The sequence below is a fragment of the Cupressus sempervirens genome, chromosome 5 (assembly GCF_028749045.1).
Source record: "Cupressus sempervirens isolate cs-2001-9-10 chromosome 5, ASM2874904v1, whole genome shotgun sequence".
Taxonomy (NCBI): Eukaryota; Viridiplantae; Streptophyta; class Pinopsida; order Cupressales; family Cupressaceae; genus Cupressus; species Cupressus sempervirens.
Window position 1 is genome coordinate 97,667,993 of NC_143122.1, and position 17,803 is coordinate 97,685,795.

Genomic DNA, 17,803 nt, shown 5'->3' on the forward strand with positions numbered 1-17,803 from the left:
ATTATAGTCAATAATAATGAACTATGAGGATGTGGTTATTTTCCTTTGCAAATTAGGATAGATTTTAATTGGATATTCACTCGTTGATTAAAAATATTTTTTAAAAGTTTCTAAAAATAGTAAATATATATTATATTAAATGAGAATTATAGTTTTGAAATGATACTATTTTGTGTGAAGAATAATTAAGTCTTATTATCATCATTGAATAGACAAAGGTTTCAATAATACTTATTGTACGTAGGCAATGTACGATTGCATTCACTATATCTCATTAGTGAATTAGTTTTGAATGTATCAACCAATTATATGCAAGCATTTTTATTTCGTTTCAATTTCTATAAAGTTTTCATATTTTTAATCAATATAATATATTATAAAAAAATATTTATCTCCATTCTAATTGGTTGAATTCATTTTGTCTTATAAGACCCCTTTTTTCGGAGCTCCCACCATATTGCTTTTTTAACGACATGAATTTCGCAAATTAATATAGATACATTCACAAACTACTATTAAGAAACTAATAGATGAAAATATATCTTCTATTATTTTCCCTATAAACATCAAGACTGTGAAGTTATTGTTCTAATGTATATAAATATTTTTGAAAACACAATGTAAAATTTTTTAAATGTTTATTTCATAATTTTTTTTTTTAATTTTTAATTTTATATTCATATTAAAAAATATATAATAGTAAAACTGAAATACAAGCACTCCTAATTTAAAATTTGAATTATCATTTAAAATTTAAAATATTACCATTAAATTTTTTATGTTTATTAATTGTTGATGAAAAATAATAATTAGCAAGTTATATATTACATTTTCTTTAATATTTTACTATACATAATGCATAATATATGGTAAAAATGATATTCAACATACAAAGTTAATTTCTATTATATTATTTTATAATATATATTGCAATACTAAAATATTCTATAGTACATAATTAAAAATTAAAAATTGTATTATATATCTAATCTTTTTAAACTTCAATTTCCTATACATATTCATTATTATAATATCAAATATTATTTCTATTACAATACATTCTAACGGCAAGTACATGCCACTACGTGGCACTTGTTGTACTTGCCGTAGGCAATGTACTATTGCATTCACTATGTCTCATTAGTGAATTAGTTTTGAATGTATCAATCAATTATATGCAAGCATTTTTACTTCGTTTCAATTTCTATAAAGTTTTCATATTTTTAATCAATATAATATATTATGAAAAAATATTTATCTCCATTCTAATTGGTTGAATTTATTTTGTCTTATAAGACCCCTTTTCTTGGAGCTCCCACCATATTGCTTTTTTAACGGCATGAATTTCGCAAATTAGTATAGATACATTCACAAACTACTATTAAGAAACTAATAGATGAAAATATATCTTCTATTATTTTCCTAATGTATATAAATATTTTTGAAAACACAATGTAAAATTTTTTAAATGTTTATTTAATAATTTTTTTTAAAAAATTTTATATTTTATATTCATATTAAAAAAATATAATAGTAAAATTGAAATACAAGCACTCCTAATTTAAAATTTGAATTATCATTTAAAATTTAAAATATTACCATTAAATTTTTTATATTTATTAATTGTTGATGAAAAATAATAATTAGCAAGTTATATACTACATTTTCTTTAATATTTTACTATACATAATGCATAATATATGGTAAAAATGATATTCAACATACAAAGTTAATTCCTATTATATTATTTTATAATATATATTGCAATACTAAAATATTCTATAGTACATAATTAAAAATTAAAAATTGTATTATATATCTAATCTTTTTAAACTTCAATTTCCTATACATATTCATTGTTATAATATCAAATATTATTTCTATTACAATACATTCTAACGGCACTTGTTAAAATATTCTTTTGAAAGAGCTCATACATTGTATTGGGTGAATGTAAATTTGTGTATATAACTTTATTTATTTCAAAAAAAATTACCATAATCTTAAATGTTATTTCAAAGTAACTTTTAATTTTTTATATAAGAATTTTGTTAATTTAGATTAATACAAATAAAAATTTAAATAGGTGAAAAAATGTACAAAGTTAATTTATTTAATTTTGAACTAATGTTAATTTGAGATTTTAGTGCATTTTAAAGTCAATTATAAAATAAGAAATAGCATTTATTTTATATTTAACTATTGCATCTAAAAATTGAAAAAAATCTATTATAAAAAAATTTAAAAATAATAAAACTAATTAATTTAGAAATTTATGATTCATACTCTTATTTCTAAAAATCTTTATCACTTTTTAAGATATTCTTTTAGTCTTTTGATTAAAGAGTGACATTTAAAAGATCTGCATAGAAAATTCTTGTTTATAAAAAAATTTATCATTTTTTAAGATAGTATTTTAGCATTTTTGTTTAAAGATTAGCATTAAAAGATTTGCATGAAAACCATGATTCTTACTTTGTTTTTAAAAAAAAAATTAGTTTTTAAATATTATTTTAGTCTTTTCTTTACTTTAGTCTTTTCTTTAAAGAATGGCATTTAAGAGATTTGCATGGAAAACTATCTCATTAAACATTATAATGAATTTATTATTTTATATCATATTAATCTAAAATTAAAATAATTTATGTGTATAATGAAAATTGTATTTGACAATTTATTAATATGTTTAACTCAATTTTGTGTAAATATTATTTATAATTAGTTGCATGTATAATGGTTTCAAATATTTCTTTTTAAATAAAATCAATATATCATTTATTTCAAATATTTATTTAACATTACTACTACTTTATTATTTGGATATTTCTCATGGTAATAATATGATATCAATATTAGTAAAAGAAAAATAATGTTGACGTGTAGAGTCTTCCAACCATTAAAGTCATCAATTTAGTATCATGTATACTTCTATTACAAAATCTAATAGAATGCATTATTGCATTCTTGATTAAAATTTTGCATCTCTTTTACACATGCTTATTAAAAAGACAACAATAAGCTTATTGATATTGTCATGATATTACTATCAAATGAAATGACTTCAATGAAGGAAAAAAATGATCTCAAGATTGGGCACATCAACCTTGAACTGGTAAGTGTCGATACATGGTTTCATTTCAAGAATAACAAAATACATCACATTGGCACCACATCTAAATCATGCAATAAGGCACATAGCCTAGATTCAACTCCTAGAACAACAAAAAAAATATATTAAAATGTTTTAAATAGGATATTCAAATATACCAATAAAAATAACATAAATCACAACTAGTTTTAAAAAAATTGAAATATAAAAATGTATAAGCAATATGTGAGTAATTAAACAAAAATTGAATTATAATATGATGATCCAAGAAAATTAAAATGCATTCAATATAATGAATGAGCATATTTTTTGAAATCATCTAAGAGCAATCTTAGAATAAGAGCTTTCTATTCCAAATTTAATGGAAAATTTTGTTTCTACAAAAAAAAACAAAAAAAAACCCATAAGTTTAGGAGCAAAAAGTAGAGATAGCAATAAAAAATAGAAGCTTTTGGATAGTTTTTATAATTAAAAATTGAAATATGAGTAACTAATTCTTATGAGGAAAAAATTAAAATGGGAAAGGGCTAACAATTTTCTGAAATTGTAAAAACCAGGAGCAAAGCTCCACATATAACTTTTTGAAATATTTTTATATTTAAAGTTAAGATATATATATATATATATATATATATATATATATATATATATATATATATATATATATATATATATATATATATATATATATATATATAAGGATAATCATGTTGTGACATGTAAGACATTAAATATAAATATAATATTATTATTCTTATTAAAATACTATATAATAAACTTTATTAGAAGTATGAAATGGTGAACAATGCCAACATTACGAAAAATGTGAGTCTAGCAAAAAAAAAGAACTCATAAATCAATATGCATTATCAAAAACCTAGGAATACATTTACAAGTCCTCAAATACCTGATTTGATCTCTACAAATGGCAAAGAGAAGAAAGGAGTGTGGAAGATTAATTGTTCCAATCAATTCAACATTTTATCAAATCTCCTTGAGCATACAACGATGCTAATAAGGATTATTGAAAAGATAGAAATAGAAATATTTTTAGGTGATGCAAAGATTTCCCTTACACTATGGATGCTCCTGCATTGGACACCCGGGGTACATTGAGAACTGACCCTATCATGTCTCAGGTGTTTAAAGGAAAACCAAGATGATTAACCTCCTCCCTTGTTAGCCATGATGAATCTTATATAGGTTGGCATTTCCATTTGACTAGATAATCTTTATATGTCACGTTCATTATGCTTCTACTAACATGATTGTACAATAGATCTTCAATCCCCATTCAAGCAAAAGTAGTTGCTAGAATACAAGTCATTGTGCTTCTATGAACTCATCTTCAACAACTCCTTCATGATGCTCTATCAAATCTAAAATTTTAAATATTGGTGAAATATACAATTCATTTATAAGTATTTTTTGAATCATGTTTTTTCAGTACCTGACATTGCCCAAACTTCTTCATTTTCAACTCGTTATATGTATCTACTGGAAATCACTCCTTCCTCAAATGAACCATGACTTTGTCTCTAACCTAAAATTCCTTATGCCTCATTTTCTCATGTGTCTTAGCCTTGTACTATGTATTCATCTTTGTAATGCACTTTCTCATGGATGTTCTTCAGGTGTTATATAAAATCCTTAGCTTCAAAATTATTGATCTCTCTTTTATCCGACTTCCTCAATTTAGAAGCATTTATGGGACTACTTACATATACAATCTGGAATGTTGATTTACCAGTACTTTGTTAATGGAATTATTATGTTTAAATTCATCATGTGGTAAAATTAAATCTCATTCTATTGGCTCATCTCCCACCTAACATCTCAAAAAATTCCCTAAATTTCTATTCACAACCTTTGTTTGTCCATCAATATGTGGATGTTGTGATGAGTTGAACTTCAAATTCTTCCATAATGTGTGCCATAAATATCCAACAAACTTGGTGTCTTGATCTGAAACTATGCTATTTGGTACACCATGTAGTCTCACCACTTCTCTGGAAAACAATTCTACCACATCAATGACATCACTAGTCTTCTTGCATGGAGTGAAATGTGTCATTTTTTAAAACTTGGACCAAATACCACAAAAATTGAGTCATTCCCTCATTGGATCCTTGGTAAACCAAGAACTAAACCCATGCTCCTTTTGCCATCTGATGTACTTTGTAACTCTATACAAACTTCTTCACATCTTACTACAATTGTGGCTAGTAATAAATCTCACTAACCAAAGAAATGGTTTTATCTCAACTAAAATGTTCAACCAATCCTCCACTATGTTTCTCCTTGATGAGATTATCTCTCATAAAACTTCTTGGAATACACAATTGACTCCCTTAGAATAGCATTTAATCCTAGATGATGAAATTCGACCACTTTGTTTTGTCAAGTGTAATAGGTTTTGTACAATCTTTTTAAGTTTCACCAAAATGAGGATCCTCTAGGTACAAACTCTTGAGTTCCTTGAACTCAACTACTTCAATATGCATCTTTGTTAGTAAAAGTTGTCTCTTACTAAGAGCATTAGTAACCCTACTAGACTTCTTACTCCTATGCTTCAAAATAAATGTGTAAGCTCAACATATTTCAAATGTCTCTAATTCAACTTTCCTTGTGTATTCAAATATTGTAAACTTGATTGTGAGTATACAAAACAAACTCCTTAGGAAAAAGATAGTGTCTCCACTTCTTCAATGCTTGAACTATAGCATGAAATTTCCCATCACAAAAAAAATAGTTTGTTTTGTCATCATTTAAATTCTTAACTAAATAAGCAACATGTCTACCTTCTTGGCTCAAAGCAACTCTTATTTCAATACCGCTAGCATCACAATCTACTTGAAACACCTTATTAAAATATAGAAATGCTAAAATAGGTTGTTTGGTAACTTTCTATTTCAACAAATTATGACTCTTATTTTCTCCTATAGTCCACTTAAACTCTTCCATATCCCCTCTCATTTATTTTTTCAGGGGTCTACAAATACTACTAAAACCCCTAATAGACTTTCTATAAAAGATAGTCAATCCATGAAAATAAACTGCCTCAGTAGCACTCCTTGGAGTAGGCCATTAGAGGATAGTCTTTACTTTCTCAAGGTCCATTTTTAGACCTTTCTCTAAAATTAAAGATTCAAGATACACTAAATCCTCCTTCACAAAACTACACTTCTTCATTTTATTCAACAACTTTTCTTCCCTCGACTTCTCAAATACCCTACAAATATGCATTATATGCTCCTCCAATGTCTTACTAAAGATAAAAATATCATCTAGGTAAACAATGACAAAATTACCTAGAAATTCCTTCAGTACCTCATTCATGAGTCGCATGAAAGTGCTTGGTGCATTTGTTACCCCAAAAGACATGACTAACCACTCATGCAATCCTTCCTTTGTCTTGAAGGCAGTTGTCCATTCATCTCCTTCTTCGGTCTAGGTCTGATGATATCCACTCTTCAAATCTATCTTAGTGAAATACACAACTCCACTTAAACTACCATAATATCATCCTTTTGTAGAAATGGAAATATGTACTTGATTGTGATCTTGTTGATAGTCTTAAAATCTGTACACATCCTCCATCCTTCATTCTTCTTTGGTGCTAATATTGTTGGAATAACACATAGAATCAAAATCTCTCGAATCAACCCCTCAGTAACAACTTATGTACTTTTTTGTTCAACTCTTCACTTTTTGTCAGTGTCATTCTTTGTGTTGTCTTATTTGGTGACACAATGAAGATCAAATATTAGGGCCAAAGGACCCAATATCCAGATCACCTAAAAAATAACAACAATAAATACACAAAAAAGATAGAGAAGGAACAACTGATAAATATATTTTATTCATTCAAAATTCATATATGTCAAGTTGTAAGGCCTTCCCAATTAAGGCCTTCCCAATTACCTCTAGTACAACATGAGTCTAGAACATAATGGAATAGTCCTTATACATTTATGTGAGATCCTTGATCTCCTATCCTTCTAACTTCTACCACCCCACCCTTCTCCCTCTACTAAACCTAAAACAAATCTACCTATTTATACTGAACAAAATAACTCAAAGTGTCTTCTATATCTAGCATTAGAGAAAGCAATTACCCAAATTTAGGTTCACATACTCCCCATGATCAACCCCTTTATTAAATCATGATAAAAATTTAATGCATAGGTATGCCAAGACAAAGAACTCAATTAGAACCCCTTGATGAGACCAAGAACCAGTCAAACACCAAGCAACATAACAACCACTGAGGCTACTCGGTGAAAAGAAACATGAAGAGATATTGGAGCCTACTTAGTAAAGATACAATCAAGAAGCAATCGTGTTTGCTTGGTGAATAAATGTCATAAAAGAAATTGAACTCATTTGATCAACTAGAAGAATACTCCACCAAGAACTCCAAGCATCTACTAAGCATCAAAAACAAATTACCAAAATACATGATTTCCAAGAACCCAAGATGCTCCTACATCAGACACCCAGGGTTGAAAAGAAATGATTCCCTAAATTATGAGTGAGGTACAACCTGAGATGAATCCATCTTATATTGAGAAATCCATGTAGAGTTTTCAATTGATTCGTTCTTTCATTTTACCAAGTATTATGTGTAATCCCTTTCTCTTGTGCTCCTGCCAACCCTTTGTTCCAAATTTTGTTCAACTTCATATGTTTGCTTCTTAGGATAATCACTCAGTATTATCAATTCTTCATCAAGTTCATGAAACTCCTACAAATCTACAATGTTGAATATTGGTGATAAGTCCATTTCAATCGGTAATTCAACTTCATAAGAATTTCCACTGTAAAACTTCCTAAATATCCCGCAAGGACCAAAAAAATTCATCTTCATCTTGCTATATGTTCTAGAAAGAAATATTTGTTTCTTCAAATGAATGATTACTTCATCACAACCTCAAAAACTTTATGTCTCCTTCACTTATTCACATTATCCTTGTATTTATGAGTAGTCTTCTCTAGCTTCTGTTTCACTTCCTCATGCAATGACTTCATAAATTCAAAAAATTCTTCCCCATTAGGAATTGATTTTCTCTTCTCCTACAATATCCCTTAAGTCTAATAAACATCTTGGTTGCATGCTAGTACTTTTTTGAAAAGGTGTTTTGCCATTACTCCTATTTACTAAAGTTTTGTATGCAAACTCAACTTGTGCTAACATTGAATCCTAATTATTTAGTTTGTCTCCAACGAAGCATCTCAACAAGTTTCCCAATATTCTATGACAACATATATTTTTCCACCAGTTTATGAATGAAATGTAGAACTATACCTCATCTCAGTATCTAGCTTCTTCCATAAAGTCTTCCATAAATAGCCAACAAACTTGTTGTCTCGGTTAGAGATGATACTCCTCGGTAATCCATGTAATCTAATAATCTCCTTGAAGAAAATATCTATTATATGCATTGCATCTGATGTTTTCCTACATGGTATGAAATGTGTCATCTTGGAAAATATCTGCATAACCATAAATATGGAATCATTACCTCTGGTTGTCCTTGGTAAGCCAAGAATAAAATCCATGTTGATATCACTCCAAGGTATCTCAAAAATAGGAATCAGTGTATACAACCCAATATTTTGACTTACTCCTTTTGTAACTTGAAAAACTCCACAACTTTTCACAAATTTCTAAACATCCTTATACAACTGAAGCCAAAAGTACATTTCCTTAAGCAAACTCAATGTCTTATCAATGGAAAAATGGCCAACCAAACCACTACTATGTTTTTTCCTTTATCAAATTAGATCTCATTAATCCTCTTGGTATACATAACATAATTTCTTTGAACAACATACATTCTTTAATGAAATAGTCTTCCCACTTACTTAGTAGATCTGGAATAGGTGCTCCACACATTCTCCCTGTCTTGGAAAAATTAGGGTCAGTTTCATACAAATTATTCATATTATCAAAACCAAGAACCTCAATTCTCATTACAAAGAGTAAAGACCTTCTTCTACTCAGTGAATCAAAAACTTGGTAAGATACTCCACTCATATGTTTGATCACAAATGTGAAATTCTACAAATACTCAACCCATTTTATATGTCTCTATTTTAGTTTTTTTTTACTACCCAAATAATGCAAAGCCTTATGATAGCTGTACAACTTAAATTCCTTCGATATCAAGTAGTGTCTCACTTCTTTAAGGCTTGAACAATATCATAGAATTCTTAATCATACATGTAATATTTCCTTTTAGCATCATTCAATTTTTCATTAAAGAAAACAAAAGGTTTACTTTCTTGACTCAACATAAATCCTATTTCACTACCACTTGCATCACATTCAACTTAAAATACTTTTTAAAATCAAGTAAAACACAACCAATTTAGGAACCTTTTACTTCAAGATCTCAAAACTCTTATCAAATTTGCATGTCCACTTAAATTCTCTTTTATCTCCTCTCATTTTCTTGGTCATACCATTTCAAATTGAATTGAAATTTTAGATAAACTTTCAATAAAAATTCACTAAACCATGGAATGGTCTTACCTTGCTAACATTATTGGGTTTAGGCCATTAAATAATTTCTTTAACCTTCTTAGGATCCATCTTCAAACCATCAACTAAAATAAAAAAATCCTAGATATACAATCTCCTCTTTCATGTAAGAATACTTTTTCAAATTAATCAATGACTTTTCCTATTTCAATCTCTACAGTACATGTCTAATGTGCAATAATTGTTCTTCTCTAGTTTTATTAAATATTAGAATGTCATCTACGTACATAGTCACATATTTACCTAATATTCTCTTCATAACCTCATCCATTAACCTCATAAAAGTACTTGGTGCATTAGTTAAACCAAAAGGCATAACCTATTGGAAATGTAATGCAAACTAGGAGACTGGGAGGGGGGAGGGGGGTTAATCAAGAACCACTTAAAGTTCTTTCAATTAAACCACTTTGTTTAGTTGTCTAATATATTTGCATACATGAAAAATAAAATAGTAAAGTAACAACACCATAACAAAATATTTGGTAACCTAGAAACCCTCCAAGTAGAAGTTAAAATTGGGGTGGGGATGACATCCATAATGCTTCACTACTGTAGTACTAAAGTTGGCCTGTTAAGGATTACAAATGATCACTTCTGGTGATCTTACTCAGTTAAGAGCAATAAGGACTGTTAGGTCCACCTTTTGAAAGGATTTTACAATACAGTTAAGTATGTACTACGTCAAGAGTTTCTGTAAAGGACTATTAGGTCCACTCGAGTAGGGGATTTGGAACTGATGCACCTGTTAGGATGAATTAGTGAATTAATCTTTGAAATGAAACTTTGATTATTGATGAAGATTCTTTGGAGTAAATTGATCACCTAACTGTGATAGATGAGTCTCTTCCTTTCCCTAGAATGCTTGTAGCCCTCAAACAATCTACTCTTCCATATTTGCTTAATGCTTGAATGATACTACAATGAATGATATATTTTGGATAAACAAAATGCCATCTACTTATATCCATCCAAATAATTCCATCATAGGTCAGCTACAACATAACTAATTCCAAAAACAATTACCAAGTTGGCTCAGTGTTGTAACTCGGGTCCAATGGCTTACTTAGGCGATATTGAAGATACTCAGGCAATGTTGTCACATTGGATAACTTAGGCATATGGTTGATACTGGATGCTCGATTCATAATGATCACTTAGCAGACACTTCTGACTCAGTTCAGATTATTCTACTAGCTTGATTATCACCTTGGAACAAAATTGCTCTGCTAACTCCAGACTAGAGCTCAATAGACACTGTTAACTCGGTTGATTCTACAGCTTGGTGTGAACTGTTAACTTGGTTGACACTGCAACTAGTAACTCAATTACTACTATCTTTTTATTATGACTAAGTATTTTGACACTAATGGACAATATATGTTGTCATGAGATTAACAATCTCACCCTTTGGCATTAGTGACAAAAACACTTATCATACACAAGATTTGAAAAACTTCTTCAGTGAAACTCCCCCTTTGAGTATGCTTTGTTTTGTAGCTCAGTTTGTACTGAAGACTCTGCAACTTGGTTTGAATTGAAAGCTCTGGTTTTGGTTTTTCAAAAGTGTTTTTGTTTTTCTATTTTTTACATATCTTTCATGCTATAATATGAATATAAGTATGGACATATACTTTCTCTATATACTTTTCCTTTGGTATACTGTACTTTCCCCCTTGTTTTTGTTTACAAATGCCAAAATATTTACAAGGTTATGCCAAAATGAGAAAGAAAATCATGGTGTACCTTCAAAATTATAGACAAGGCCATGTCCCAATTATCTTGCAACACCTTTAAAATGTGAAGATCAATCTAGATCTTTGCTGATAACTCATACATGTGATCTACAAATGATAGATTTGTGTCCTTGACTAATGTCCTTGCATGATCCATTCTCTTCTGCATAATGCTTGTGTGGGGAAGTATCATGCCTTGTATATCAACCAATGTTTCCCTTATTCTAGCCTCTTCCCTTAGTAGTTATGCCTGAAGATTTGTCAAAAATTTGGTTTTTGTAAAATAATTAGAACTGGAGTGAAGTGTTAACTGATTTGCATTATACATCAAGTCTATGTCAATCTTGGCCAATTTCTCTTTTATTTCCTTGGTAAAGTTGGTGGAATCACTCAAATTTACAAATAAAGATACAACATTATTTATTTTTAAAAAATCTACTACATAAATTAAAGTAGATAGTTCTACTTGATCAATTGTAATCTTCTGTGCTATATTTTGTAGCACTTTATTCTTAAAGTTCCTTCTAGCTTTCATAAGGAGTTTTTCATGCCCATTAGTGTGCTCATTGAACTTATGCACAATATCAATTAATTGATCAATAATAGGGGCTTTATCATTTACCTCTATAGTTAGAGCATCTACAAATATTTCTTTGGTGTCTTCCAAGAATTTTCTCCTATCTCTTTCAACCCTTAGCATTTGTTGTTTTTTTCTTTTCTTCCATAACTCTCCAAAGATATCCATTTCCTCACCAAATAGATTAGATTGGTCCCAATTTAGGATTATAATATCCTCATCAAGATCAATGTCATCAACTTTGTCCATATGCCTTTTCTCTTGATTATTGAAGAAGGAATGATTTCTTTGCCCTTATCAACTAAGTCCTTCTATTGTCGTAGCTTGATTGAGACTATGGGAGCCTATTGCTCTATTGAAGCTATGGGGACTTGTTTCTTGATAGTCTCTAGGAAAGAGCTTGGTGAAGGTGAAATAGTCTTCACTTCACTGCTTGGTTGAACAAGATTCAACCCAATAGATTGTTTCTCAGTTTCCGCCTTAGGTGGAGTGGTAGGAAGTGATGCCATAACCTTTGCAACAATCTTCTCAGCATCAAAATCCTCAATCTTCTTATGCCCCTCTTTGCTTTTGGAGTCATAATTAAAGTATTTAAATCCTGCATACCCCTTCCTTCCCTTATACTTTTAAGTTGTTTCTCAAAGGTAGGGGGTGCCCTCTCAAAGAGACTATTTAGGTGTTATCTTCATTTGCATCATCCTCATATTCATCCTCTAGCCTTAGTTTCTTCCTTCATTTTCCTAGCTTTGAGGCAGTAATCATAGGAGTAGACCTTGTAGTTCTCCTTGGTGGAGGCTTGGATGGGGTCTTCACCTTCTTCTTAGGAGGTTCCTCTACCTCTTCTTCTTCTTCTTCACTTTCCTCTTCCTCTTTCTCTTCTTCATCATTACCCTTTCCTTTAGTGAGTTCAAGAGGTGAATCTGATTTGGCAAGTTTCTTTCCAATACTTTCTAGCCTCTTCTTTCCTCTCTTTAGAATTTGAGGAATCTAAATGTTAAGTGAGATTGTTGTCTTGGCTTCATCATATGTTCCAAAATAAGTAGCCTTGGGGTCTACAGGCTCATTGATGAGAGACTCAACAATGTCTCTCATCTCATCAATATTCACCTCGTGTTATCCTAGGTTTGACTGCTTGTATGTGAACTCTATCATAGTCAACTAGGAAGCATATATCTTGCTCATAATCCTCTACAAGTTTCTTAGGGATCCTAAGCTTTCTTTGTATCCTTTCCTTGAAATTATCAAAGTATTCATCCATGATGCTTTCAGAGTTCTTACCCATATTTTTTTTGAGTTCATTAATCTAATACAGAACTGGAGTGTCTTTCTTCCAAACAACATTTCCTTTTAAAGGAAATCATTTCTGAACATAAAATAAAAAATAGACTAAGAGTGAACTGAACTTACATGAATTATTTTTGGAAGCTCGAACACTCTCCATGTTCTTGCTTAGTTGGGTGTGTTGAAGCTTGACTATCACTAATTAACCATTCTTGGTTGAGTCAGTGACTTGGTCAAATCTATCCATGCTCGGTTGGGTCTAAGGAGTGACTCAATTAGGACTAACAACTCAATTAGGCCTAAGGAGTATCTCAATTAGAACTAACAACTTTGACAAATTTTAGACTTTACTTTTGTCCAAGTGCATCTGATATGCTAATCTGGACTATCTTGCTTGGATGATTGGAAATGATGTAGAATATGAATTTTATCACAACTCCAGTGATCTCCTTACCTGTTCAAGTAGAGATAATTGAATCACCCAATTCATTTCTTTGGGTGTCAGTAACCTCACTAATTTTTCTTGAATTCTCTAGAGATTTCCTTACCTATTACTACTTCGTTTGAGTCCTGATCTTATCAGCCTTTGATTTCTTTTCATCTTCAATAACATATTTTGGTAGGATTTCTCTTTCTAAAGTGAGTCCTCATGTAATTAGCTCCTATTTGTCCAAACTCTCCACATAGATAACACCTACACCAAGTGTTGCAATCTCAACCAAATATTGATTTAGCAGGTTATTCAATAGAAGTCTAATTCTTGGTTTTGCATTCTAAAGATTTATGGCCTTGTTTGTTGCATGTGAAACATTTTCCTTCAAACTTAGTTTTCTCTGTGCATTCACTTGCCCTATGTTCATGTTTGTTATAACTGTAACATTTGTCATTAAATTTTGACTTTTCATTGCTCCAACATTTATTTGAAGTATGACCTATTTTTCCACAATGATTGCATGTAGGTATTTTATTGTTTTGAGGTCCTTGTTGCAATGAGTCTCCTTGTTTAGTGTAGCCTAATCCTACTTTCCCTTTATGTCTATTTTGAGATACTTTAGCTAATTGATCCATGCTTGCTTGTGATCTCATCATTCTTTCATTGGTTTCTCTTTATGCTCTAAGATCATTCTCGAGTCTTTCATTTCCTATCCTTAGATTGATGACTTCTTGATTTGAATTGTTCAATTAATTTTCCATATATGCCTGATGTAGTGAAAGCTGATGGATTTCATTGTCCTTTTCTTCTAACCTGGTGTTGAGTAGTCTTTTGTCTTCTTTTGCTATATTTTTGTCATTTTCAGATTGGTTCTTTTATTCCATGACTTCACATATCCTAATTGAATGAATCTCTTGTTCTCTTTTCAATTTTTGACTTCTTGTAAAATAAGGTTTCTTCCAAGTAGATCTTCTATACCTACATCTACTTCATATGAGCTTCTTTCTTTGCAAATATCTTCAATTATTTCTTCCATGTATAGATTGCCATTCATCTTGTCTGCCAATTCTTTTCTTCTTTTCAAGGATTGAGAGAGTTGATTCTTCAATTTCTTGATTTGTTCCATGGCCACATGTAGATCCAACTTTTCTTTTCAATGGCTTTCTCTACCTCATATACTTCCATTTCTTTTGATATATTCTCTCAAGTTGTTAAACTTCTGATAAGAGAACCTTGCTTTGATGCCAATTAGGTGAAATGTGATGCAAACTAGGAGACTTGGGGGTGGGGGGGGGGGGGGGGGGGGGAATCAAGAACCACTTAAGCTTCTTTCAACTAAACCACTTTGTTAAGTTGTCTAATCTACTTGCATGCAAGAAATATAAAGTAGGAAAGTAGCAACACCATAACACAACATTTGGTAACCTGAAAACCCTCCAATTAGTAGATAAAATTGGGGTGGGGATGACGCCCACAATGCTTTACTACTGTAGTAATAAAGTTGGTCTATTAAGGCTTACAAATTATCACTTCTGGTGATCTTACTCGGTTAAGAGAAATAAGGACCTATTCTAAAGTTAAGTATGTAATCTGTTAAGAGTTTCTACAAAGGACTGTTAGGTCCACTAGATTAGGGGATTTAGGATTAATGCACTTGTTAGGATGAATTAGTGGATTGATCTATGAAATATAACTTTTATTTTTGATGAAGATTCTTTGAAGTAAACTGATCACCTAACTATGATAGATGACTCTCTTCATTTCCTTGGAATGCTTGTAGCTTTCAAACAATCTGCTTTTCCATATTCACTTAATGCTTGAATGATAATATGTAATGAATGATATATTTTGGATAAACAAAATGCCTTATACTTATATCCATCAAAATAATTCCATAATTGGTGGGCTACACATAACTAATTCCAAAAATAATTACCAAGTTAGCTCAGTGTTGTAACTCGAGTCCAATGGCTTACTCAGGTGATACTAAGGATACTTGAGCAACACTATCACCTTAGCTAACTCTGGCACTTAGATGATATTGGATGCTCAGTTCATATTGATCACTTGGTAGATACTTCTAACTTATTTCACTCTATTTTGCTAGCTTGATTATCACCTTGGAACAAAACTAGTTTGTTGACTCAGTTCACATTGGAGCTCGGTAGACATTGTCAACATGGTTGACACTACAACTTGGTGTGAACTGTCAACTCGGTTGACACTATAATGAGTAACTCGATTACTACTATCTTTTCATTATGACTAAGTGTTTTGCTACTAATTAACAATATATGTTTCCATGAGATTAACATAGCCAACCATTCATACAAACCTCTTTTTGTTTTGAAAGCAATCTTCCATTCATCACCTTGTTTGATTCTGATATGATGATATACACTCTTCAAATTAATTTTGGTAAAATATCTTGCTCCAACTAAGAAATATATTATATCATCCATCCTCGACATAGGAAATTGATTCTTAATTGTTATCTAGTTAATAACTTTGGAACTAGTACACATTAATCATTTTCCATTCTTCTTAGGTGCCAAATAGTTGGCACTGCATACAAACTCAAAATTTATCTTATCAAACCCTTCTACAACAACTCATGAACTTGTTGGTTAAGCTCTTCATTCTCAATAGGTGTCAATTAGTAAGGTGCTTTATTTGGTAAGCTAGCTCTTGCAATAAGATCCATACAATAACTAATATTCCTTACCAATGGAAAACCATCAAGTATGTTATCTAAAATAATCTCCTTGTACTCAGTGAGAAACTTCTCAAGTTCTTCAGGAACTTAGCCTTTTTTTCTTTCACTCAAGTTGTTAAGAATTACAACAAAATAGACATCATTCTTCTTTAGGTCCTTAAAAAATTGTAGAACTTCCATCAAACAAACTCTCATAGATGTACATATATCCCCTTACAAACTCTTCAACCAAAGCTAACAAGATTTGTCTCTTTCCATTTGACCAAATGATATATTTGTGTAATCTTCCATTATATACAAATTGTATATCATACTACTAATTTCTACCCAACAAAATATGACAACTATCCATAGGCATAATATCATACTATAACTTATCATAATATTTTCCAATCTTTAGATTCACAAAACATTGTTCACTTACCATAAGTGTATACTCATCCTTGATCCATGAAATCTAATATGGTTTGAGGGATTCAATCTCCCCAGGTGTAACTTGGTAACCATTGCCTTAAATGCCAGATTATCTAAACTTCCATTGTCAATGATTTTCCATACTTTATCTATAACTCTACATTTAGTCTTAATTACACTCTTCTTACTAGATTTTCCTTAATATTATCACTCCATAATTCTCTTCTTACCATCAAGTTTCCTTCATTCTTAGGTTCATTCAGTGAATCTTCTTGCACCAAAACATTTCTACTACTATCAAACTTCTTAGTTTCATATTTACATTCAAATGATCTATGCCCTTCTTCTCCCCAGTTGTAATCAAATTCCTCAGAATCCTCCTCTTCCATATTCACCTCGAGAGTAACCACCTCTTCCCTGGGATGAACTTTCACCTTTCCATTCATTCTTGTGTTTTTCTTGATTTGTCTTGGCTTAATAAGATCTATTATTTTGACCATAAGATCTACCTCTTCCTCTTGAGAATCTTCTACAAAAACCTCTTTGTCTTTGCTTATGCTTTTTATTCAACTTTTCATCAACTTTTAGGGAAAACCGATAAGCCTCCTCAATACTCTCCATTTCAACCAAACTGGTCTCCTCCTTAATAGAAGTTCTCAACCCATTTAGGTACATCGTAATCCTTTCCACCTCATCTTCAATATGGCCAGATCTAAATATCTAATTTGTAAAATTCCTCAGTGTAATCCTTCATCGAACTATCTTTGCTTCAAACTTTGCATCCACCAAACTAAGTTAATCTAATAGTCAAAGGGTAAATTTTTTTCCCTTTAACTTATTTACCATCTTATCATATGCCTTGATTTTGGTTTGATCTCTATTTTGTTGATCTATTTACAAATTCTCCCACCATAAGGACATGATCTTTGAATTTCGTACTTGTAATTTTTACCTCCTTCTCAACCGTATTGTTCTCATACTCAAAATATTTGT